The following is a 24,033-nucleotide window of genomic DNA, read 5'->3' on the forward strand; positions in this document are numbered from 1 at the left end:
CACAGACTGGGTGGTCACTTGACAGAACATCTACGTTCTGCCCACAAACAAATACCCCAAGCTCCCGGTTGCCTGTTATTTCCCCCCCCCCCCCCCCCCCCCCTCTCCCCTGCCGTTTCCTGTCCAACATCCCTGTCTCAGGCTTGCTGCAGTGCTCCAGGGAAGCTCAGCACAAGCTGGAAGAACAGCACCTCATGTTCTGCTTGGGGACCCTACTGCCCTCCGGACCTGATATAGAGTTCAATCATTTTAAGGCCTGAACTCTTCCATGTCCTAGCCCCACACAGTAGACCTTGTAATCAGATAGTCTGCAAATACACATTACCTAATGTTAGCGACTAACAGTCTCCATTAACAGCTGTTCACCCTCCTAGCCAGATCCTCTCCTTTGTCTGTCCAACTGCTCTTCTCTCTCTTTGGGTTCTATCCCCACCTATCGTTTACTCCTTACCCCCCCCTCCCACCTTCTGTATATACAGAGGAACCTCGATTATCCGAACCAGATGGGTGGGCACTACAGAGGAACCTCGATTATCCAAACCAGATGGGTGGGCACTACAGAGGAACCTCAATTATCCGAACCAGATGGGCGGGCACTATTTCATTCCAATAATTGATTCGATACCTCTCCTCTGGGGCTCGGAATTTTCTGAAGTCTCCGTTTTCCTTGCGCGCGCTCGCTCTCGCTCTCTCTCAGGGTTTGTTTCTGAACAGGGACACATATGTGTGTAAGAGACGTGCAGCATTGCTGAGGCCCCTCCAATCATTTCAATGGGATTGAGCACTTACTATATCCTCTCCCTGTTCAAGAGACAAGGCAGCATCGTGCATGAGCCCTTGCCCCTGCCCTGGCTGATTTTTTTTTTTTAATTTTATTTTTTTTCCCCCCAACCCCGCCCCTGTCCACCCTGACCCACATTCCACCCCTTCCCCCTGCACCCTGCCCGTCGTCGTCCCTCTCCGGGGCAGCCGGACTGGATACCAACAGTAAGACTGCTGCTGCCTTTGCAGGGGGAGGTGAGTCTCCAAATAGTGTGCGTGTCTACACACGTAGCCTCACACACAACATTTTACTGCAATGTTTTGACAAGTTCCACCTTTGCCCTGTACAGGAAAATATTGGAGAGATTATTGCGGGTAAGGGGGTTTAGGGTACACCCCTGTGTGGACCCCAAGGGAAAATGTGGAGAGGGAGAGAGTGGGAGGGTGGAAGGTCAGTCATTTGGAGATAGTGCTTGGGCTCCCATCGATATCCAGGACTGCTCTTGGCAGTGTTCATTTTTAATCATTGTAAACAAAAGATGCAATTAGTGTTTTGGTAACACCTCTTTGATGTAATGATTCTATTGAGACCTTCTGATAATTGATATTCGGATAATTGAGATTCCCCTGTAAACTGAAATTTTCTTAGCTACCATCAGTTATGAGGAAGGGGCACTGATTCTGAAACGTTAACTGATTTCTCTTCACAAGATGCTGCCAGATTTACTGTGCTTTTCTAGCAACCTATGTTTGTTTCTGATTTACAGCATCCAAAGTTCTTTTGGTTTTTACTAAACAATCTCTAATCAAGTAGATTGCAGAAAGTCTAATGGAACCATTGTACCCAGAAAGATTCTCATGTTCTCCTAGTTTCTTTGAAATGAATTGTCTGTTATAAGCAAAAACAGCAGTGTTGTGTCAGTAATGCAGATTCTTATTGTTATAGATTTTATTTCACAGAATTGTAAATGCGAAAGTAAATACAGAAATTCTCAAACCTTAAGCTAAATGCAGGAACTACTTTATTTACAAAACAGTGAGCTTCCAATTAATTTTGTCTGAACTGCTTTAAAATGTAGCTTGATATGTGTGCTAAAATGGTGTAGAAATGCAAGTCTTCTATAACTCTTCACCACTTGAGGGTTGGCAGAACCTTTGTAATTGTAGAATTAGTTGATTGTAACAATTTACAGCGTTTATCAGAATTCTCTCATGCGTCAGAGATTATCATTTTGTTCAGCCATTTTAGATTTCAACAAAGCAAGTTGAATCCACCCCTAATTAAAGTTACCAGTGCTTTTGTTTATATTTATTTTGAAACAGTAAATTACTACAAATAGATTTATGAAATAACACACACAAAATGGTTAATCCCCTGACCTTTATGCTAAACTATATTGATTCGGAATGCATGCAGCTGAGCCTTTTTGTGTGTGTAAACACAAAAAGCAAATTCACAGTTTATGCCCCATCCTTTGGTTAGACAGAGTGGAGCATTACTCTAGTCCAATATTCCGTAACTCATGACACCCAAAGAGCACCTGCAAAAATTACTCCGCACAGAAGGAAGCCATTCAGTCCATTGTGTCTATATTGGCTCTTTACAAGGTGAATTAATCATCGTTCTTAATATCCTTTCCTCATACCCTGCAAATCTTTTCTTCTCTACCAATGTTCTAACTTCCATGCTTCCCCTTTTTATAGCATTATTAGTTTTCTTGCCACTTTTGTGTCCTATTTGCTTAAAATATATATAAATATAATGTGACTCAGTGGGTCAATTGGCTTTCGTCTGTGCTGTTGCAGAATGTCATGGTGCAGTGCATTGATAGCCCCTCTCTCATGTGCCTAGGTGACCATACTCCCAGGCTGTTCTATCATCACTCAACATTCTTTTAAAAATGAATGCTCCCATTTGTACTTTCACACTTATTTTCTAACTGGTGCAACAATAATGAAAGAGTATAAACCTTGACTGATATTCTTTCCTTCCCTTTACCCTCTCCTCCTCACTGCACCCACCATCCTTTCCCCTGCCACCTGTCCTTGTCGCCCTCTTTCACCCCATCCCAGTCACTCTCTACCCAAGCCCCCCTACCCCTGTCACTCTCTTCTCCTCACCTCACCCATCCTGTTGTGCTTTTCTTTCTGCCACATCACCAACCTTGCGCCCTCTCCCTATCTCCATTTCCCCCTCCACCCTGGTTCGAGTCCCTGCCAATCTAGTTGCAGTGGTTTTCTTGTGCCCTGGCCAAGATCTAATTCTGCACTGGCCTTGATAGAGTAATGTTGAATGCATAGATTGGAGCGAAGTATCAATTGGTTTGAGACTATCAAAACCCATTTCATTTAATCACATTAGAGCTATCCGAGCGAAAATGCTTTCATTTCCTCAGTCAGGCAAGTGTTCAAAGTCCGGTCCAGAGGTGAATGAATTAATACATCGCTCAGTTAAGTATTAAGTTTCCTGATAATTTATATCTCCAGTAGTGACCTTGAATTGATGGAAATGAAACCTTTCAATAGTCCTTTTTTTTAATCATTTACATCACAGCTTCCAGTATGTAAATACATTCCTACATTATCTCTTTTTTTAATCTGAATTTGGAAGAAATTAATTTATATAGAAAAACCTGATGTTCATATAGACAAAGATCCCAATTTTGGGTGTTGGTCTTTGCTCCCATGAGAAGTTTGAACAGTTCATCTACTTCACCCACACCTTCCATCCTGACCTCAAATTCACCTGGATCAATCTGACACCTTCCCCTTTCTGGACCTCTCCGCCTCCATCTCTGGCACCCAACATCTATTTCAAACCTGTCAGCCCATACAGTTACCTTGACTACACCTCACTCTCACTTGCTGTCGCTCGCGCTCAACTCTCTCAACCCCGTCCCAAAAAACATGATCCTGTACTCCCAATTCCTCCACCTCTGCTATATCTGCCCCCAGGATGAGCAATTCCACTCCTGGACTATCCCATATATCCTCTACTTTGAGGAGTGTTATTTCCCCTCCCCTGTGATTAAAAATGCGCTCAACCACATCTCCTCCATTTCCCACACCTCTGCTCTCAAACCGCACCCCCCACCACAACAAAAATAGAGTCCCCAGGTCCTCACATTCATCTCACTAATCTCTGAATCCAGCTCATCGTGCTCTGCCATTTCCACCACCTGCAGACTGACCCCACCACCAAAATGATATTTCTTTCCCCACTCCTATCCACTTTCTGCAGAGTCAGTTCCCTCCACGACTCCCTCGTTAGGTCCACCCACTCCTCCAACCTCTGCTTCACCCCTGTGACCGCAGAAGGTATAACACCTACCCTCACACCTCCCCTTTTACCTCCGTCCAAGGCCCCAAAGAATCATTCCAAATCTGGCAGAGATTCACCTGCATTTCCTTGAACCTGATTTATTGCATATGTTATTCTCGATGTAGTCTCCTCTACATCAGAGAGACTGAACGCAAACTCGGAGACTGGTTCAAGGAACTTAAATGGTCTGTACACTTCAATCAACCCCACCTTCTGGGTGCCAGACGTTTCAATTGCCCTTCCCACTCTCCTGATGACATGTCCATCCTGGGCCACCTCCACTATCAAAATAAGGCCATGTACAAACTGGAGGAAGAACACTTCAACTTCTACCTCAGAAGCTTACAACCATATGACCTTAACATAGAATTCACCAGCTTTCAAATCTCCCCGCCCCCACCTCATCCCAGGTCCAGCCCTCCTTCTCTGCCCAGCTCTCTTAACCTGACCTAGCCTGTTGCCACCCCGCTGACCATCCCCCCAAACATCCCCTCCCTCTATTTATTTCTGAGCCCCCTTACCTGTTCCTAGTCTTGATGAAAGGTTCTGACGTGAAATGTTGACTGCCATGCTCCTCTGCTGCTTGACCTGCTGTGCTTTTCCCAGCTCCACACTTTATCGATTTTGCCGTGTGGTCACCTGACTCAACAATTTCAGGCATGCTGTAGTTAGCCTCAGGGGCTCTGAATTTGGCAGAGGAGCTTTTTTTTCTCCTGATCATTAAACATCCTAAGTCACCCCACAGGAGTGTAATCAAATAAAGTTTCACACCAGGCCACCTGGATATTAGTGTGAGTGGAGATACATTTTTATTTAAGGAGTGTCTGACGGAAGGAGAAGCTGGGAGCTAGAAATATAGACAGGCTTAAGGAGAGAATCTTGTTCAGGGTCCAATAGGCCAGTAGTGAAGTGGTAAAAATCTAATTGTGCAAGAGGACTGATTTGGAGGAGCTCTTGGATGTCAGCAGAAATTGGATAAAGCAAATAGGAAGGAGCAAATTGATGGATTTGAAACTCAGGCTAAGAAGGCTGAACAGGCTGGGGCTATATTCCCTGGAACATCGGAGACTGAGGAATGACCTGACAGAGATTGATAAAATCATGAGGGGCATGTCTAGGATGAATAGCCGAGGTCTTTTTTCCCAGGGTAGCAGAGTCCAAAATGAGAGAGCATAGGGTTAAGGTGAGAGGGGAAAGATTTAAAAGGAATCTAAAGATGGGGGCAATGTTTTCATCCAAAGTGCTGCGTGTATGAAATGAGCTGCCAGAGGAAGTGATGGAAGCTGGTCCAGTTACAACTTTTATAAGGTATCTGGATGGGTATATGAATAGGAAGGGTTTAAAGGGATTTAGACCAAATGCTGGCAATGGGACTAGATTAAGTTAGGCTATCTGGTCAGCATGGCCGAATTGGGCCGAAAGGTCTGTTTCCGTGCTGTACTGTTCAATGATTCTGGTAAGTTTAAGTTCTAGGTATTGCTGGGCCATGTTGTTTGAAGATGCCACCTTCTGAAACTTCTCCCTCACCTGTGGGGTGGTGACCCTTAGTTCACCACCAATTGCCCCCTAACCAGAGAGCAGTCTATGGATCTCTGGCAATTCTCATTTCACTTCACGCAGTGTAGGGCATTAAGCATGGGCGACATTCATGTACTGTATCTTTTTTTTAAAAACTTTGATATAGAGGTTTATAAACTCATGAGGGGCATGATTTGGAGATGCTGGTGTTGGACTGGGGTGAATAAGTTAAAAATCACACATCAGGTTATAGTCCAACAGATTTAATTGGAAGCACTAGCTTTCGGAGCGCTGCTCCTTCATCAGGTGGTTGTGGAAGAGACAATTGTAAGACACAGAATTTATAGCAAAAGTTTACAGTGTGATGTAACTGAAATTATACATTGAAAAATACCTTGATTGTTTGTTGAGTCTTTCATCTGTTTGAATACCATGTTTCATATGTAAATCACAAAACCTTTTTTAGAAGTTACGTTCTTAGGTTAACTATAACAATTGGTGTTAGCCAGATAATAGGTTGAAGGTGTTAGCCCCTGTGTTCTCTGTCTCTGCCTGGGGTGGGAGAGTCCAGAACCACAGGGCAATAGGTTCAGGGTGAGAGGGTAAAGATATAAAAGGGACCCAAGGGGCAACTTTTTCACACACAGGATGGTGCATGTATGGAATGAGCTGCCAGAGGAAGTGGTGGAGGCTGGTACAAATACAGCATTTAAAAGACATCTGGGTGCGTATATGAATAAGAAGGGTCTAGACGCATATGGGCCAAGTGCTGGCAAATGGGACTAGATTAAGTGTGATATCTGGTTGGAATGGGCGAGTTGGTCCGAAAGGTCTGTTTCCGTCTGCACATCTTGATGACTCTAAGTGAGGAGGGAGTGATTGTATTCCCGACCAGAGTTAGCACTTTGAGATCAAGGGGAAATAATACAAGAGCATTATCAGGAAGTAGTGACAAATCTTAGTGTGGAATCTCCAAGAGGTGATCGCATAAAGTATATATGATGGCTAAAGCTATTTAAAATATTAGACTTTTAATGGATTTGATAGGGTAAATGCAGAAAAGGTATTTCTCCAATGGACAAGGAGACACAAACTAGAGCTAGAAAAGGGGACAGGTTTTTCTCACATTGATACAATACAGATTTTCACAAAGTACAACTACATTAAGGAGAAAAAGGTAACTAGGGAGACATAGGACTCCTTACTTGGCAAAACCGCCAATGTGTGGAAGTGCAGGAGATGGGGAGATACTAAACGAGTGTTTTGTTTGTGTTTACTGTGGCAAAAGATATGGAAGATACAGAATGTGGGGGAAATAAATAGCAACATCTTGAAAAATGTCCATATTACAGAGCAAGAGGTGCTGGATGTCCTAAAATACATAAAGGTGGGATAAATCCCTGGATCTGATCAGGTGCATCCCTTACCTCTGGGAAGTTCGGGAAGTGATTGCTTGGCCCCTTGCGAAGATATTTGTATAGGTAGTTCTGAAATGAGGTGTATTTTGGCAGTGCGATTTGGCTGAAGAATTAGAGGAGTATAATTTGGAGAACGCTTACCTCAGTCGGCAATAGCGTGATGCTGGTGACGCTTCATTCTGCGCACAGGCCGGTGTGCGTGCTGAAATTTCTGCACACGTGCCAGTGTTTGTTCTTTTCTGCAAAAGGGCCTCACATGTGACGTCTGAGCCGGTCTTCATGCTGTTCTGTGCACGAGCTGACGTCAGTGTGCCATTTTGCATTAGCACGATGTCAGCGCCAAGGCCAGTGCCTTTTTGCACATGTGCGATGTGAACTCTGGTGTACGGGCTGTCCTGCATATGTGCTGATGTCAGCTGCCAACAGAGCACTGTGAGAGGTGCTGTACAGAGACCATTTTTTAAAAATGTACTGTGTTAAATTTACTTTTGTTAATAAGTATGATTTCAATCTTCATTCAGGCTGTGGTATACTTTGCATCAGATGTTTGGTGATTTTGTTTTGAGTGATCGTGAGGTTTTTTTGCTGGTATGCCCCAACCCCACTTTTCCCATCAGCCTCATTATTTTTAAGTGATTTTCAATTAAGCGAGGTTTTGCTATAACGCACTTCTGCAGTTATAGGGGAACTACCTGTATCATCAATAACTACAGGTGAGGTGGCGGAAGACTAGAGGTTGGCCAATGCACCACTATTTAAGAAAGATAGTAAAGAAAAGCCAGGCAACTATAGATCGGTGAGCCTGACATCGGTGCTGGGCAAGTTGTTGGAGTGAATCCTGAGGGACAGGATTTATATGTATTTGGAAAGACAGAGACTGAGCAGGGATCGTCACTATGGCTTATTGTGTGGGAAGTCATGTCTCACTAAGTTGAGATTTTTGAAGAAGTGAAAAAGAGGATTGATGAGGACAGAGTGGTGGACGTGATCTGTATGGACTTCAGTAAGGCGTTCGACAAGGTTCCACATGGGGGACTGGTTAGCAAGGTTAGATCTCACGGAATACAGGGAGAACTAGCAATTTGCATATAGAACTGGCTCAAAGGTAGAAGACAGAGGATGGTGGTGGAGGGTTGTTTTTCAGGCTGGAAGCATGTGACCAGTGGAGTGCCACAAGGATCGGTGCTGGGTCCATACTTTTCATCATTGATATAAATGATTTGGATGTGAGCATAAGAGGTATAGTTAGTAAGTTTGCAGATGACATCAAAATTGGAGGTGTAGTGGACAGCAAAGAAGGTTACCTCAGTGTTATTTAGATGAATGTGAGGTGCTGAGTTTTGGAAAGGTAAGTCAGGACAGGACTTAAACACTTAATAGTGAGGTTCTGTGGAGTGTTGCTGAACAAAGAGATCTTGAAGGTCCATAGTTCCTTGAAAGAGAAGTTGTAGGTAGATAGGATAGTGAAGAAGGCAATTGGTATGCTTGCCTTTATTGATCAGTGCATTGAGTATAGAAGTTGGGAGGTCATGTTGTGGCTGTACAGGACATTGGTTAGGCCACTGTTGGAATATTGTGTGCAATTCTGGTCTCCCAGCTATAGGAAGGATGTTGTGAAACTTGGAAGAGTTCAGAAAGGATTTACAAAGATGTTGCCAGGGTTGGAGGGCTTGAGCTATAGGGAGAAGCTGAATAGATTGACCTATTTTCCCTGGAGTGTTGGAGGCTGAGGGGTGATCTTGTAGAGGTTTATAAAATCATGAGGGGCATGGATAGGGTAAATAGACAAAGTCTTTTCCCTAGGTTGAGGAAGTCCAGAACTGGAGGGTATAGGTTTAAGATCAATTTTAAGATCAAATGTGCATTAGCTTCTCTATCCTTTGATTCCACGACAGGTGGCTCAGATGAAGGACCTGGTATGGTAGATGTGCTTGGTCCTTGTCAAGTACCAGATGGTGCTGTGATAAGAGATCCCACAGCAGGAGCGAGGATAAACTGAAGGGAAAGATTTAAAAGGAACCTGAGGGGCAACATTTTCACACAGGATGGTGCGTGTATGAAATGAGCTGCCGGAGGAAGTGGAGGCTAGTATAATTGTAGCATTTAAAAGGTATCTGGATGGGTATATGAATAGGAAGGGTTTAGAGGGATATGGGCCAAATGCTGGCAAATGGACTGGATTGATTTAGGATATCTAATCAGCATGGATGAGTTGGACCAAAGGGTCTGTTTCCCTGCTGTACATCTGACTCTATGGCTGCATGAAGGTGGAAGAGAGAAAGGAGAAAAAATTCACTTTGTGAAATAATGACTCCTTGGTCCAAAAGTTTGAGATGTAGAAGTCTTCTGATTACTGAAGATACAGCCAAGAAGTGGCAGAATGGTGGCTCAGTTGTTAGCACTACTGCCTCACAGTGTCAGGGACCTGGGTTCAATTCTACCCTTGAATGACCGACTGTGCAAACTCATTGTCTACATGGGTTTCCTCCGGGTGCTCCAGTTTCCTCCCACAGTACGAAGATGTGCAGGTTAAATTGCCCGCAGAGTCTAAGTTGATTGGTGTACGTGGAAATGTGGAGATCGAGATAGGGGCTAGGTCTGGGTGGGATGCTCTATGGAGGGTCGATGTGGACTCAGTGGACTGAATGGTGTTTTTTCATACTGTTGGGACCCTATGAAGAGGACCTATGGAATTGCATTGTTTGGTTTACAAAGGTCTTTGTGTAAAACAGATGTTGTAAAGCATATTTTCAATCTGGCATGAATGAAATATGGAACCTTAAATGTGTGATAGGTGCATAGGAGCAGGAGTAGGACATTCAGCCCCGCGAGCCTGTTCCACCATTCATTTCGATCATGTCTGATATGTAGCCAAACTTTATATTATAATCTGCCTTTGGCCTATATTCCTTAATACATTTCTTTAACAAAAACTAATCTATATTAGATTTAAAATTAACAACAAATGGAGCATCCACTGCTAATTCTGGAAGAGTTCCAAACTTCTTCTACCCTTTGTCAATAGATCTTTAATACAGTTCTCCACTCTCATTCAGTTGCTTCTTAACAACTTTGTATGAGTAAAGCTGTTGTTTCAGTTGCTTGGGATAATGCCTCATCACATCCTGTCACCAGATACAATCTCATTGTGGGATGTTGACATTGTAAATGCTGAGCTGTCCGATTTTCTGTTTCTCTCATTTAGTGCTCCCGGATATTTCTGTATTGTAAATTAAAAACTGAGTTCATGTGTTTTTTTTTAAAAGATAAATCTTTACTTTTCAAACAACCGATATGTCCCTTGGTTGCTAGTGCTCTATTCCAAGCCTGCTGCTGTTCTGAGTGTGAAAATTTCTATTCATTAGAGCACAAAAATGCTGCAGTGAAAATCCATATGCACAGAGCACTATTACAATGCAAGAAAAGAGAATGTGTTAAGGAGCAAATATGGATGGCACCTCATAGTATTTCATGGTGTCCGCCTGGACTTAAGTATTCTAATGAAACTTTTGGGATATGGCATTAATTAATGCATAAAAGTTCAGGCCTCATTTACTGTAAGATACATTTAATTCTAGACCTTTTGGAATATGTCCAAGGAATTTGTGTCTGATGTTGAGTTGTACAGTATAAAAAAGCCACTCAGCCCACCATGCCTGTGGCCACCTCTTTGAAAGAACTGTACAAATATTTCCACTTGCTTGTTCTTTTATCCTGCCTATTTGTTCATTTTTAAAGATATATCCAATTCCCTTCAGTGGGAGCAGGTGGAAGGAAAGTTGATTCATCAGAGACAGCGCACAAACCTCAAATACCACATCTGCCTGATACGTCAAGCTGCCCTGCCCGGCATGTGGTAGGGTCTACAGGTTGCATTGTTCTTGTCAGCCATCTCCCAAGCCATTTGGCAGCAAGTCATCCTCAATCCAGGCAGGCTGACTAAGAGGAGAACACTGTTTGTTTGAAAGGTCACACTGCAATGATTTACTAAGATTCCTTAGCATATTCCAAACCCACACCTACTTCTGACTAGAAGAACCAAGGCAGCAGGTACATTGAAATGCACTACCTGCAGGTTCCCCTATGTGCCACTCACCCTCCAGATTTGGAAGAATATTGCATTCCTTCCTGGAATTCCCCCTCTAAAAGCAGATGTACCTACACCAAATGGATTGCCACAGATTAAGGAGACAGCTCAACACCACCTTCTAAAGTCATGATGAAGGACTTTTGCCCAAAACGTTGATTTTCCTGCTCCTCGGATGCTGCCTGCTGTGCTTTTCCAGCACCACTCTAATCTAGACTGATTTCCAGACTCTGCAGTCCTTTTGCCTACCACCTTCTCAAGGGCAATTAGAGACTGGTGATACGTTGCTGACCCAGCCCATGTTCCTGAGTTAATAAAAAGATGCTTTGCTTGCTGAAAGATTAATAACCGAGTGAGTGTGCTCATTTCATAAGTCTTATTAAATTATATGACCTGTAGGAAGGTGGGATTTTTATGTGGTCGCTTGTAGTAACTGTCACAGTTAGGTAAGTTTTTAGGGATGGGAATTGACCAGAATTCTTCATAGGAAGAGTAGCCAATTGATCTACAAGTGAAACTTATGACCTTCAAGGAGCAATTTTGAAAAGAAAATGGAAATGTTAAATAAGCTTGAATTTGTTTTCTATTTAGTAGATGTAGGATAATAGTTTGGGTGCAAGAGCCTGGGTGATTTTTTTTTTAAAGAAGTGCTTGCTAAATTGGCATTTCCTGAGCTAAACCGCGATAGCTGAGATGAGGAGAGGGGCTGTCTGCATGAAAGTAGGAGGAGAGCGCTCTCTTCCTCAGTCTGACACACAGCAAGCGGCTCAGGGCTGTTCAGTCTCCCTCTGGTGTTAGTGCTACACTGGATACGGCGGAGCGTGGGTGAGTCTGTCTGTCTGCCGGCACCGGCCATCCCTTTGGAAAATAAGAGAGCCGCAGGGTTGACGGTAGCGAGGGGGTGGGGGGGTGGGGGTGGGGAGGGTGCAGCTCAGGAAGCCCTTTGAATAAAGACAGAGAAAGAAAGAGCTTAGTGTTATCCGAGGGGTGGGGGACTATTCCCTCCGCCCCTTCCCTCTCAACATTTCTGACAGAACAAATTAGACCAAATGTCTTCAGAAACGCCGCAGGCTTTTATTTTCTGCAAAAGGAAAATTAAAATTGAACTGAGGTGTAAGCACTTTGAAATACCTTTGTTTGAAAAATATATATAAAACAGCTACATTCAAAATGGTGACATTGGAAATGCTGATTCTCGCCAGCTATTGTGTGCACTGAACAAAGAGGCTGTTTAATAGTTTATACTGGAGACGGGGTTTGGGGAAGGGGGGATGATTAGTCAAAAACGGAATATTTATTGGGTAATCGACTGAAACCGCACGGTTTATTAAACGATGGCGCGATGATACGGTGAAAATGAACACTGTGAAAAGCGAGTAATTCAAAGTAGGTTTCTGAATGCACTCTGCCGTGCCCGTTGGGTTGGGTTGTGCAGCCGCCTGCACTACCAGAGAGATTGGTTTGAATGAGGAGGGCTGGCCATTTGGTTTCGCCCTGACAGAATACCGGCTCTGGGCCCCCCCCCCGTCAGAGCATCCGGCTGCTTTCTTGCACTAACCCCCACTGTCTGTCACCCTCGGGAATCCCAGTGCTGACCCTTTTGCCCTACGGTTGAGCCATGTTTGAGAATATTGTCCCCCTCCCCCATGTGCATTTTTAAGTGTGTAACAGCTGTTAATCTCAGGTTTCCCTTTCCAAAGCATTCATTCTCTGCTCTCACAGACTATACAGGGGCTAGAAAAATGCCCCTTTTTGATATCTCCAGACAGCAAAGTCATGCTCTGCAAAATTACCATAACTATGCACTGAGTATTCTGGTTCCCTGATATATCTCAGGCTACCACAGTTCTTGCAGGGTTCAGACAATAACTACCATGTATAAACGTTAATAACAAAACGTTTGTTTAGATTACAACTATTGTTGAGATGCAACAGACAATTTTGACAATATTTTCCTGACATTTATTCACTTGTTCATCTTAAATAAATGTACTTAACCATTACTAGGTCTACAATGAGGTCTGATGTTGTGATGCATCATTACTTATGAAGACTGGAAAAGAGATATTGCAGTAGCCAAAATAATTAATGAGAAATGCAAAATGTGACTATTCCCAGTGAAAAAAGATGCTGTCGAAAGCCAAGGGATGTCGGATCTTCTTTTAAAAGTGGTAATACCCTAGAGCTGAAATGAAAGATTGAAGCAATCCAAAAATCCAGTGTTCATGAGCAAAAGCTCGTTGGTGTACCCTAGAACTATGGGAAGCTAGGGAAGTGATTGCTGGCCCCTTGTTGAGATATTTGTATCATCAAGAGTCACAGGAGAGTTGCCGGAAGACTGAAAGTTGGCTAACATGCCACTGTTTAAGAAAGGTGGTAAGGACAAGCCAGGGAACTATCGATCAGTGAGCAAGCTGTTGGAGGGAATCTTGAGGGACAGGATGAACATGTATTTGGAATGGCAAGGACTGATTAGGGATAGTCAGCAGGCTTTGTGCATGGGAAATCATGTGTCTCAAACTTGATTGAGAAACAAAGAGGATTGATATGGGCAGAGTGGTAAATGTGATCTATATGGACTTCAGTAAGGCATTCAACAAGATTCCCCATGAGAGACTGGTTAGCAAGATTAGATCTCATGGAATACAGGGAGAGCCAGCCATTTGCATACAGAACTGCCTTGAAGGTGGAAGACAGAGGGTGGTGGTGGAGGGTTGTTTTTCAAACTGGAGGCCTGTGACCAGTGGAGTACTACAAGGATCGGTGCTGAGTCCACTACTTTTCATCATTTATATAAATGATTTGGATGTGAGCATAAGAGGTATAGTTAGTAAGTTTGCAGATGAACCAAAATTAGAGGTGTAGTGGACAGTGAAGAAGGTATGAGGAGAAAGTGAGGTCTGCAGATGCTGGAGATCAGAGATGGAAATGTGTTGCTGGAAAAGCGCAGCAGGTTAGGCAGCATCTAGGGAACAGGAGAATCGACGTTTCGGGCATTAGCCCTTCTTCAGGAATCAAAGTGAAGAAGGTATACCTCAGAGTACAACGGGAATTTGATCAGATGGGCCAATGGGCTGAGGAGTGTCAGATTGAGTTTAATTTAGATAAATGTGAGGTGCTGCATTTTGGAAAAGCAAATCAGAGCAGAATATATACGCTTTATGGTAAGGTCCTGGGGAGTGTTGCTGAACAAAGAGACCTTGGCATGCAGGTTCATTGTTCCTTGAAAGTAGAGTCGCAGGTAGATAGGATAGTGAATAAGGCGTTTGGTCTGTTTTTTTTTATTGGTGAGAGTATTGAGTACAGGAGTTGGGAGGTCGTGTTGCGGCTGCACAGGACATTGGTTAGGCCCACTGTTGGAATATTGCGTGCAGTTCTGGCCTCCTTTCTATCAGAAGGATGTTGTTAAACTTGAAAGCGTTCAGAAACAATTTACACGGATGTTGCCAGGGTTGGAGGATTTGAGCTATTGGGAGAGGATGAATAGGCTGGGGCTGTTTTCCCTGGAGCGTTGGAGGCTGAGGGATGACCTTATAGAGGTTTATAAAATCATGAGGGGCATGATTAGGATAAAAACAATCTTTTCCTTGGTGTGGGGAAGTCCATAACTAGAGGGTGTAGGTTTAGGGTGAGGGGGGAAAGATATAAAAGGGAGCCAAGGGGCAACATTTTCATGAGAGGGTGGTACCTGTATGGAATGAGCTGCCAGAGGATGTGGTGGAGGCTGGTACAATTACAGAATTTAAACAACATCTGGATGGGTATATGAATAGGAAAGGTTTAGTGGGATGTGGGCCAAGTGCTGGGAGGTGGGACTAGATTAGGTTAGGTCAGTATGGACGAGTTGGACTGTAGGGTCTGTTTCTGAGCTGTACACTCTATGATTGCTGACTGATCTTGTGCCAGCAATTTTTGACAAGATTTGTAGCTCAGGTTGATGTTAAGCATGTAAGTTAGCTCGCTGAACTGAAAGGTTTGTTGTCAGATGTTTCGTCACCATACTAGGTAACATCATCAGAGAGAGTCCCTGGTGAAGCGCTGGTGATATATCCCGCCTCTCTCTATTTGTAGGTCTTGGTTTCTTAAGGTCTTGTGCCAGCTATTTTCTTCAAATTAATAACCTTTGTTGAAATATCTATCCTGATTAAGCAATTCTGAAATGTGATTCTTTAATCAGTGTAGCGGTGGCAGTTGGTATGAATTCCAGAACCACATAATTCATTTTAATTGCCAGTATGTAGCTTGTGACTCTTAATTTAAAGTGTGACTCAATTGATAACATTCACTTTGAGTCAGAAGGTATAGGTTGAAGTCTCAATGCAGAAACTCAGGGCTGACATTAGTGAGGGAGCACAGCTGTGTTGGCAGTGCTGCTTTTTGAATGAAATGCTGAACTGCCTGACTTGGGGGTGCGATGTAAAAATTCCAGAACACCATTCGGAGCACAGCAGACACCTTCTCCCAGGGGCCTGGTCAAAGGTTATCCTTCAACCAACAGCACTGAAACTGATAATCTGGTCAATATTGCACTTTTGTTAGTGTAGACCTTGTTATACACAAATTTTCTGCTACATTTCCTACATTGTGGCAGTGACTCAGCTGTAATGTACTTTGAGACATGCTGAAGACATTGAAGCCTTTGCATCTTTCAGTCTATATAGCATCCTTCTGTCTACCTGCAGAACCATTCTGTAGCAGGTGCAACTTACATTTAATTAGTGCCTTTAATGTCGTAAAGTGTTTTTGAGTGCTATACAAGCATGTTATCATGCGATATTTAATATTTAAAACCCTGTAAAATATCAGATTTTAGATGTCATTATAAAGAAGTGGGGAGGTGGAGCGGTTTAGGGCAGATAAATGCATGACTGCCATTAGTGCAGCAAAGGAAATTGGAGATGTGTAGAAGGCCACAATTCAAGGAGCTCAAAGATTTTGGAGGGTTTTGGCGGCTGCAGGCTGCCATAAAGACAGAGAGAAGCTAGGTTAAGGAGCGCTTGAGAATGTTAAAATGGAGGCATTGTTGGGCTGGGAGCCACTGCTGGTCAGTGGGCACAGATGAACAGGACTTGTTTTGAATTATGCATCCAGAAAAGATTTTAGATGAGCTGAAGTTTCTAGAAAGTGGAAGTTGGAGGCCTGGTCACAAGGTCATTGGAATATCACTTTCATATTCTCCATGCTCAGTCCTGATTTGTAAGGACAGAATCTGAAAGTGTTTCTCTGAATGCTTTCATGATTAAGTGCAAAAGCAAAGCATCTACCACTGTGATAAGTGGAAATCTTGGTAAGAACAATCATTGTTGTCACAGAGGATTCAAAAAAACCAACCTTTAATTGATTTAAAGGCAGTGAATTTGTCACAAAATATGTCTGTGTTTTTAAAAACCCTTCCAGCCACAATTCTTTTAATGCAATGCCGTCTTATGTAGCTTGAGTAATTGTGGAATGCATGAATAGTGTTTGTTCACAGTACAGCCTTTGAAGTGAAATAGTAAAAGAATTATGTTTTCTTGATCTAATAATAAACTTAGATAATAGTGGTGGCTGTGAATCTTAAGGAAAGCCAGTTTAAACAAACTTGTAGCTTGTTACAAAGTTCCAAATTTCTAGAAAATTGCCCTAATCACGCATTCTGATCTGGTGGATGTGAGCTTATCATAATGTAACAGAATGCAATGGAATGGAAGAAATATTTGGCTGGGAAAGTGGGAATCATCAATTCTCGTCTCTTGGGTTTCTGTGCTGTCCTTGCATCCTTTGATTTTGAGTTCAGCCCAGTTGGGTCTTTCGGTCACGTTCTCATGGTCGAAAGGTTGTTTGTATGAGACCCATTCTAGGGACTTGATTAGAATTTAGAATGGAGCTCCACTGTTGTAAAAGTCTTTTGGATGAGTGACTAAACCAATGCTGCACCTACATCTCAGGCAGCCATCAATAAATCTTTGTGCTATTTTGACAAAGTACTGGGTGTGCTGGCCAAAGTGTGTCCCCAGTCAACATCACAAAACCAGATTATCTCTCTTTTGTTGGTTGTGGGACCTTGCTTTATGCAGAAGCATCTCGTGTGTCTCCTCAGTGACTACACTGTAAAAGTGCTTAATTTGCTGTAAAGTGCTTTGAAATGTTCTGAGATCATTAATGGGGCCATATTCATCCAAGCTCTTTCATTACAATGTCTCAGAATTTGACGTAAAGCTTGTCTTCACAGCAACTCATGGGTTAGATTCCATCTTCCTGTAGGACCTCTCTTGATATTAACGTTGGGGAGGGCCCCAAAGCACTTCTATTGAAAGCAATGATGGGAGTCATTGGATTAATCTGGGGTCTGATCAGGAGCCAGCCTTTTATAGGAGTGCACATTATTGTTTCCAGAAGCACAAAGACACTTGCTGTTAATTCTTTGTGATGTTGCATTTCCCATGTTTTTTGGTTAATGATTACTTCAGGTTTCTCCTGGCTGAGGTGGCTTTGTTGGCCCTCTTGATAAAAATCTCCTCAATTAGAGCTCATTTGCATTAATGCTTCATGAAGACTCTGGTTTGGTAACTGAAGGAAATTCATACAGTGCTGGTTGGAAAAGTAAAGTAGAGATTTAATCTGAGCAATGCATTTTAGGTATCTCCAATTTAGTGAAGGTAAATTTTACATTTGGAAGGGTTAACAAAAGCTAGCAACAGATATTCACCCTGTATCAAAAGTTGAATTAAATTTAATAGAAATTATATTTTAATTTAATGTGACTCTTAATTTATTTAAATAAATCTTGGGGTTCCCATAAGGATGTATATGATTGGATTAGATTTCCTACAGTGTGGAAACAGGCCCTTCGGCCCAACCAGTCCACACCGATCCTACCAAGAGTAACTCACCCAGATCCATTTCCCTCTGACTAATACACTTAACACTTTGGGCAATTTAGTGTGGCCAGCTCACCTGATCTGCACATCTTTGGACTGTGGGAGGAAACCAGAGCACCCGGAGGAAACCCACGCAGACACGGGGAGAAAATGCAAACTCCACACAGATAGTCACCCGAGGCTGGGATTGAACCTGGGACCCTGGTGCAGTGAGGCAGTAGTGCTAACCACTGAGCCACCATGTCACCCAAATTGCTAAACAGAAAACTGTTGTTACTTATTATAAGGCTAATCGCTCAATCAGTTCTGCCAGGCAAGACCTGTTAGGCAAACAAGCAACCAGATTCAAATCAACTGCATTGCTCAAAAGTTGGGGTCATCCCTGAAGACTTCCAGCAGGTCCTGGAGTGACCCCAAAGCATTCCTGTTATAAATAAGCATACTCGTCAAAAATCTGGCTTGTCATCGAGCAAAGTAGAAAAAGGCTCATGTGGAAAGGCAATGAAACACATCTTGAGGTTTTGTCAGAAGAATGCAGAGATAAACTCAGGACATTGAGGGAGCGTGCCAACCTCTGGACAGTGCATCTGCCCAATCCTTCCTTTACCTGCATGTGACACAGTGTGCAGGTTGTGCTTTGAACCTTTCAGCCATTCCCACTCTAATTCAACCAGAGTGGAAATAAGTCATCCTCAAAACCAAGAAGAATCATCTCTTGGTCACCATGCTAAAGTCCCAGTACTAAATAAAGTGAGTTGCTGGTTGGCTTCCCGTGAAGGGTGTGTTTCCAGACAGCCTTCTCTTGCCAATAGTATTACTGAATTCTTCTAATAATTATTACAGAATCTTTCTTCCACTGATTCTCAGCCAGAGCTTAGCTGCTCCATTGTTGAATCTCAATACTGATTTACTTCTGAGCAAATTCCTACCAGTGTGTTTAAAGCTTTCATAAAAGCTTTGTGTCCTATCTTTCTGTTTTAAAATAAATAAACTTCATCAAATTTTGGAAGATGAGAATTAAAAACTGACTTTAATTCTTGCCAGTTTTAACATCCATCTGTGCAATTTGAAAGAAGGTGTAGACCATCCTGCACTGTCTGTTAATTGCTTTCCTATGATGAGACAGTCACCGGATCATCACATCTCACGTTTGCACTTGTTACGGCGTTTTGCTGTAAGGAGTGGTTGAAAGTGACTCAATTCCACCTTTTTAAGGGACACTTCAATGAATTTGTGGGAGGGGCTGAGCTGCAATTGGATTTAATTTAAATTAATAGGTTACATAGTCTCTTTTTATTCTTTTGACTTCGATAGAAAGTAGTGTTTGGTGAAAGGGGAAAAGGGAGATGATGTGCTGTTTATGATTCCCATAGCCTTTCAGCACTGGAGCTTTCCTCACCTTATACCTTGGTCCCTTGTAGATTACAGGATAAAGAAAAATTGCTATGATTATTAAATAACTCGATCATTGTATTATGGGTCCACCAGTTTTGTAACAAATGCACTAGATGGATTTCCTGTGGCAACCTTGTTCCAGGTGTTGTCTTTAGAAATATGTTCAATTTTGCCTCTTGGAGATCATCACTTCAAACCTTTACTCTCACTCCCAGCTACTAGGGCGATCCATGCAAATCCTCCGCTAGCTCTGTTTGTCTAAGGCTAAGAGCACAGTGATTGATGACTACTTCCCCTGCTGGTGGTCAGTGTAGTTTTGGCTGCCATTGTGCATCGAGGATCTTCCCCATGTGCTGAAACAGCTAAGGCCTGTCCAAGGGGTGTCTCAGCATTCCATTTAAAAAAGGTGCTGATTTAACAATGCTTGCTCAAGATGAGATTTCAACAATATCAATTGAGCAGAATACTTTCTACAAAATGGCATTCCCAGGATTAGATTGCCCTTCTCCTTTAAGTACTCACTGAAATGTTTTGGCATTAAGACAATCGAAAACAATCGGCTATCTTTTACACATTTGAAGTGTATTTGTCTGGGAGACTGTAACTTTAAATCCCACAAAGAAAATCTGACTGCAAGTTACATCTACTCAAAGGCCATTTTATTAAAATAGTGCAGATTTGTTTTTGACCGGTGTTGCTTTCCTGCTCAGATATTTAAAGATACTGTTTTCCCTAATTGCTTTGGTTATATATGTGTTACTGTACCATTCATAAAAATACCATTCATTTCCAGTAGTGTGGCTCTGCCTGACGAGCTTTTTGATTTTCTTGAATGAGGAACACATACTGGATATAGCCCTATCTGTTGGTAATGTGACTCAAATCATAGCTGTTAATAAGAAATCTAGATGAAGTAAAGGCCCTGTTATACAAGACACCATGAAAATTGAATAAGAAAACAGATGATGATATGGCCACCACCTCTGGCTCAAAAAGTCTGGGAGTTACCTTGGACCAGAAACTGAATGGATTCCACCACATAAACACGCATTGTTGCCGTGATGAGAATGAATGCTTAAGTTGTTGGATGAAGGGCCAGTCAAGCAGGTTGCTTTGTTCTCTGTGGTGTTGAGTTGCTCGAGTGTTGTTGGAACTGCACTCGTCCAAGCAAGTGGAGAGTATGCCATCACACTCCTTACTTGCACCACAAGAACAGAGGGCAAATGATCAGAAAGCGTGATCACCTAAAGGAAATCAGGGTATGATTGCATACTCAGCAGTAGCAGACACATAGGAACATCACCATCTGTAGTTCCCCTCCCAGCTGTACACCATCGACACTTCAAGTTTTATCACTCTTCCTTCACTGTTGCTGAATCAAAATCCTGGAACTCCCTCCCTAATAGCACTGTGGTATTACAACCCATTCATTGTATCAGGAAGGTGGTTCACCACAACCTCCTTACGGTAATTGGGAATGGGCAATAAATGCTGGCGTTACCAGCAACACCCACATCTCTTAAAAGAATTTTAAGAAAAGAAATGGAAGGCTGATTAAGTCAAGTTTCATGAATTTTGGCATTTTGGAAAGAATTAGTGTGGAACAAAGGTGCCTCATTGCTTGTTGAGTGTACAATGTGTGTGTAGCTCCATGCATTTGGAACTAAGAAACAATAAGGCAGGTATCCATAAAGGAGAGAAACTGAAAACGTTGTTGCAGGATTGAGTTTAGTAGTGTGAGAGAGAATGCTTGTCAAAAACTGCTGTCTTTTCTCACCTCCCAATTAGGGCTAAGAGAGGGGTGTTGGAAGAAGTTAATTCAACAACATCTGCACTTTTTTTTTGTTTCTGGATGATTGGTAAAAGAAATCTTCAGTACAAAAGAGCAAACTGAGCTTCTTTTCAACAAAAACATATTGGGATGAGTATAACAACCAAGGGACTTCATTGTCAAACAAAAATGAACACCAAACCACCAAGCTTAGTTAAATAGAAGTGTTATAAAGGAGAAGAGAGATGTTCAGAAGTTTGGTGAAGGACTTGGAGCTTATGAGCACTGATGACATAGCCACAGTTGGCATAAACAATGGAAGAGATGTCCCTTCAATGTGCCTGACCCAGTCATCAATGATGCCACTGTTATGCCTACCACTCAACTGATGCAGAGAAGGTGAGGTGAGACCCAGTCAAACCATTTCCTTACTTTAAAGAGTGGCTGCAGTAGTAATAATTTGCCTGAATTCTGGAGATTTTTTTCCACAAGCCTTGTTATTTGCTCAAAGAATTCTGAGATGTATTGGGTGATCTGAACATAAATAGTTCATAAATTGGTAGTTTAGCTGATTTAAATGAAATGAGTTATGTTGTCCCTAGGGTGGTGTTTAGAAACAGAGGCTTGCTATAAAGTCATCAACTGCAAACAGTACTTAAAGGGCCCAGCATCAAGTTGTGCCATTTTACATGCTCTTAACCTCATTTTTTGTAGCTTTGTAAGAGAGAGCCAACATGCATTTAACACTTATTGCAAGCGCAGAATGTTTGAAACCATTTCCAGCCAGAGGGCTGTATTTTGGAGTGTGGTCATGCAGCAGCCAATTTGCAGGCACAATGGGATTGATGGTCAGATAATTTAGTAGTGATGTTGGGATACATATTGACCAGGGCACTGGCAAGTACCCATCTTGTTCATGTTTAAAAAGTGTATGGAATCTTTTCTGTTCATCCTTTTGGACAGACAGAGTTAGGTTTTTAATATCCACTTCAAAAAGTGGCACATCTGAGTGCAATGATTGCAAAGTATTGCACTGAATGGTCACCCTGGATTATGAACACACCTCTGGATGGCAACTTGACCAAACTCTTGAGTTAAGAGTGCTGTTGCAGAGTTGCATTGACATTTACACCATTTTTCTTTTCCTTCTACCTATGTGGACTTTTCTCTTTAATCCAAATCTATTCTGCACTGAGCATGATCAATGCTGTAGTGCCCATTTTGAGTGGCAAGAGGATATACTGGCTGCAACAGTCCCTGACTGGAGACTCATGTCCTTATCTGCAGCTTTCTGTTAGACTTCATGCAGCCTTCCTTTTTCAGGCGACGATCTTTTGGAAGGGAAAATACCTGAATGAACTGTGAATGCTAGAAATCTGAAACAAAAACAGATTGCTGGAAACTCCCTGTTAGCACACTGGCTCACTGGTTAGCACTGTTGCCTCACGGCGCCAGGGACCCAGGTTCGATTCCCGCCTCGGGCGATTGTCTGTGTGGAGTTTGCACATTCTCCCCATGTCTGCGTGAATTTCCTCCCACAGTCCAAAGATGTGCAGGTCAGCTGAATTGGCCATGCTAAATTGCCCATAGTGTTTGGTGCATTAGTCAGGGGTAAATATAGGGTAGGGGAATGGGTCTGGCTTGGTTACTCTTCGGAGGGTTGGTGTGGACTTGTTGGGCCGAATGGCCTGTTTCCATACTGCAGGGAATCTAATCTTAGCAGATCTTGCAGCATCTGTAGAGAGAAGTCAGAGTTAATGTTTCGGGTCAAGTGACCCTTCAGTTCCGTTTTTGTTTCAGACAGTCTTATGGAGTTGTTTTATAGTTTCCAGAAACAGCATTTAGCGGCTTCTGTGTTTTTTTTTCTCCCCTGCAGTAATTGAGCACTTCAAAGTAGAAAACATAAGAGGTTTTGATGAGCTATCACACAGCACTCTGTGCTCAACAGTCAGCTGTGACTGATCTGCCTGAACTAATAAACTAATCTTGTTGAAATGAGCAGCAGATTATTTTATTAAATGTGAATTATTTTATTAAATGTGACATTAGTTTGAGGTGTTGCATTGTCAAAACCTCTGTGCTGCATGCAAGGAGTGAAATAGTGTTGGTAAGAGCTATTTCCCTATTAATACCAGAATGCTAACATAGGTCCAGGAGCCTGGATGAGTGAACTAGGTGCGAGAGTTCTAATCCTCCCCAAGGCAGTTGGAGAATTTACATTTATTTAGTTAGTTGAGGTCTGGCATACAGAGCTTGCATCTTTAAATGTAAATGCAGCACTTCAGAATTGCTGTAAAAACCCATCTAATTCTCCAGTGTCCCTTCGAGAAAGCTTTACCAGATGTGGATTATATTGTACCAAAACCAGAAGTTAATGGAAAAGCTCAGCAGCTCTGGCAGCAACTGTGAAGAGAAATCCAAGTTAATCTTTCGGGTCCTCTGAGAAAGGGTCACCAGATCTGAAACGTTAACTTAGATGTCTCTTCACAGTTGCTGCCAGACTTGCTGAGCTTTTCCAGCAACTTCTGTTCAATAATGTTGGAAAACCATACCAGTAGTGGCACCTAGTATGCTAGTTGAAGTAACTATAAGCATTCTAATCATAGGCAGCTTGCTATTGATAGGCCTAATGAATCAGATCAAATTTATGCAGTCTTGCCACATCCAGTCACAAATGGTGGTAAGTCATTAAACAGCCAATCAAAGGTAATGACTCTGTGAGTAACTCCAATCTTAATAATGGAGGAGTCCATTGTGTCAGTGCAAAAGAAAAGACTGAAGCATTTGTGGCAGCCTTCAATCAGAGGGCAAATGGAATTATATCCATCTCCTTTTTCCTCCTTCCGAGTGTCCCACCATTACAAATGCCAGATTTCAGACAGTTTGATTAATTCCACGTG

At 42.5% G+C, this 24,033-nt stretch overlaps 1 protein-coding gene across 11 annotated transcripts in view; it reads left to right on the plus strand.

Annotated features, from left to right (window-relative positions):
- The window catches only part of pisd (phosphatidylserine decarboxylase), a 132,438-nt gene that overhangs the window by 57,692 nt on the left and 50,713 nt on the right, over nt 1-24,033 (plus strand). Inside the window, exon 1 of one of the 11 annotated variants that reach the window (XM_088000195.1) lies at nt 11,872-11,932. The exons of the other annotated variants lie outside the window; for them this stretch is intronic. The gene's annotated coding sequence lies outside the window, so the exon portion shown is untranslated. Of the gene's footprint in view, nt 1-11,871; nt 11,933-24,033 lie in introns of those variants that run through there. 11 annotated transcript variants of the gene reach the window in all.

Source organism: Chiloscyllium plagiosum, unplaced genomic scaffold (genome assembly GCF_037043375.1).
Source record: "Chiloscyllium plagiosum isolate Xiang-an unplaced genomic scaffold, Cpla_swu_hap1 HiC_scaffold_24, whole genome shotgun sequence".
In the NCBI taxonomy this organism is placed as follows: Eukaryota; Metazoa; Chordata; class Chondrichthyes; order Orectolobiformes; family Hemiscylliidae; genus Chiloscyllium; species Chiloscyllium plagiosum.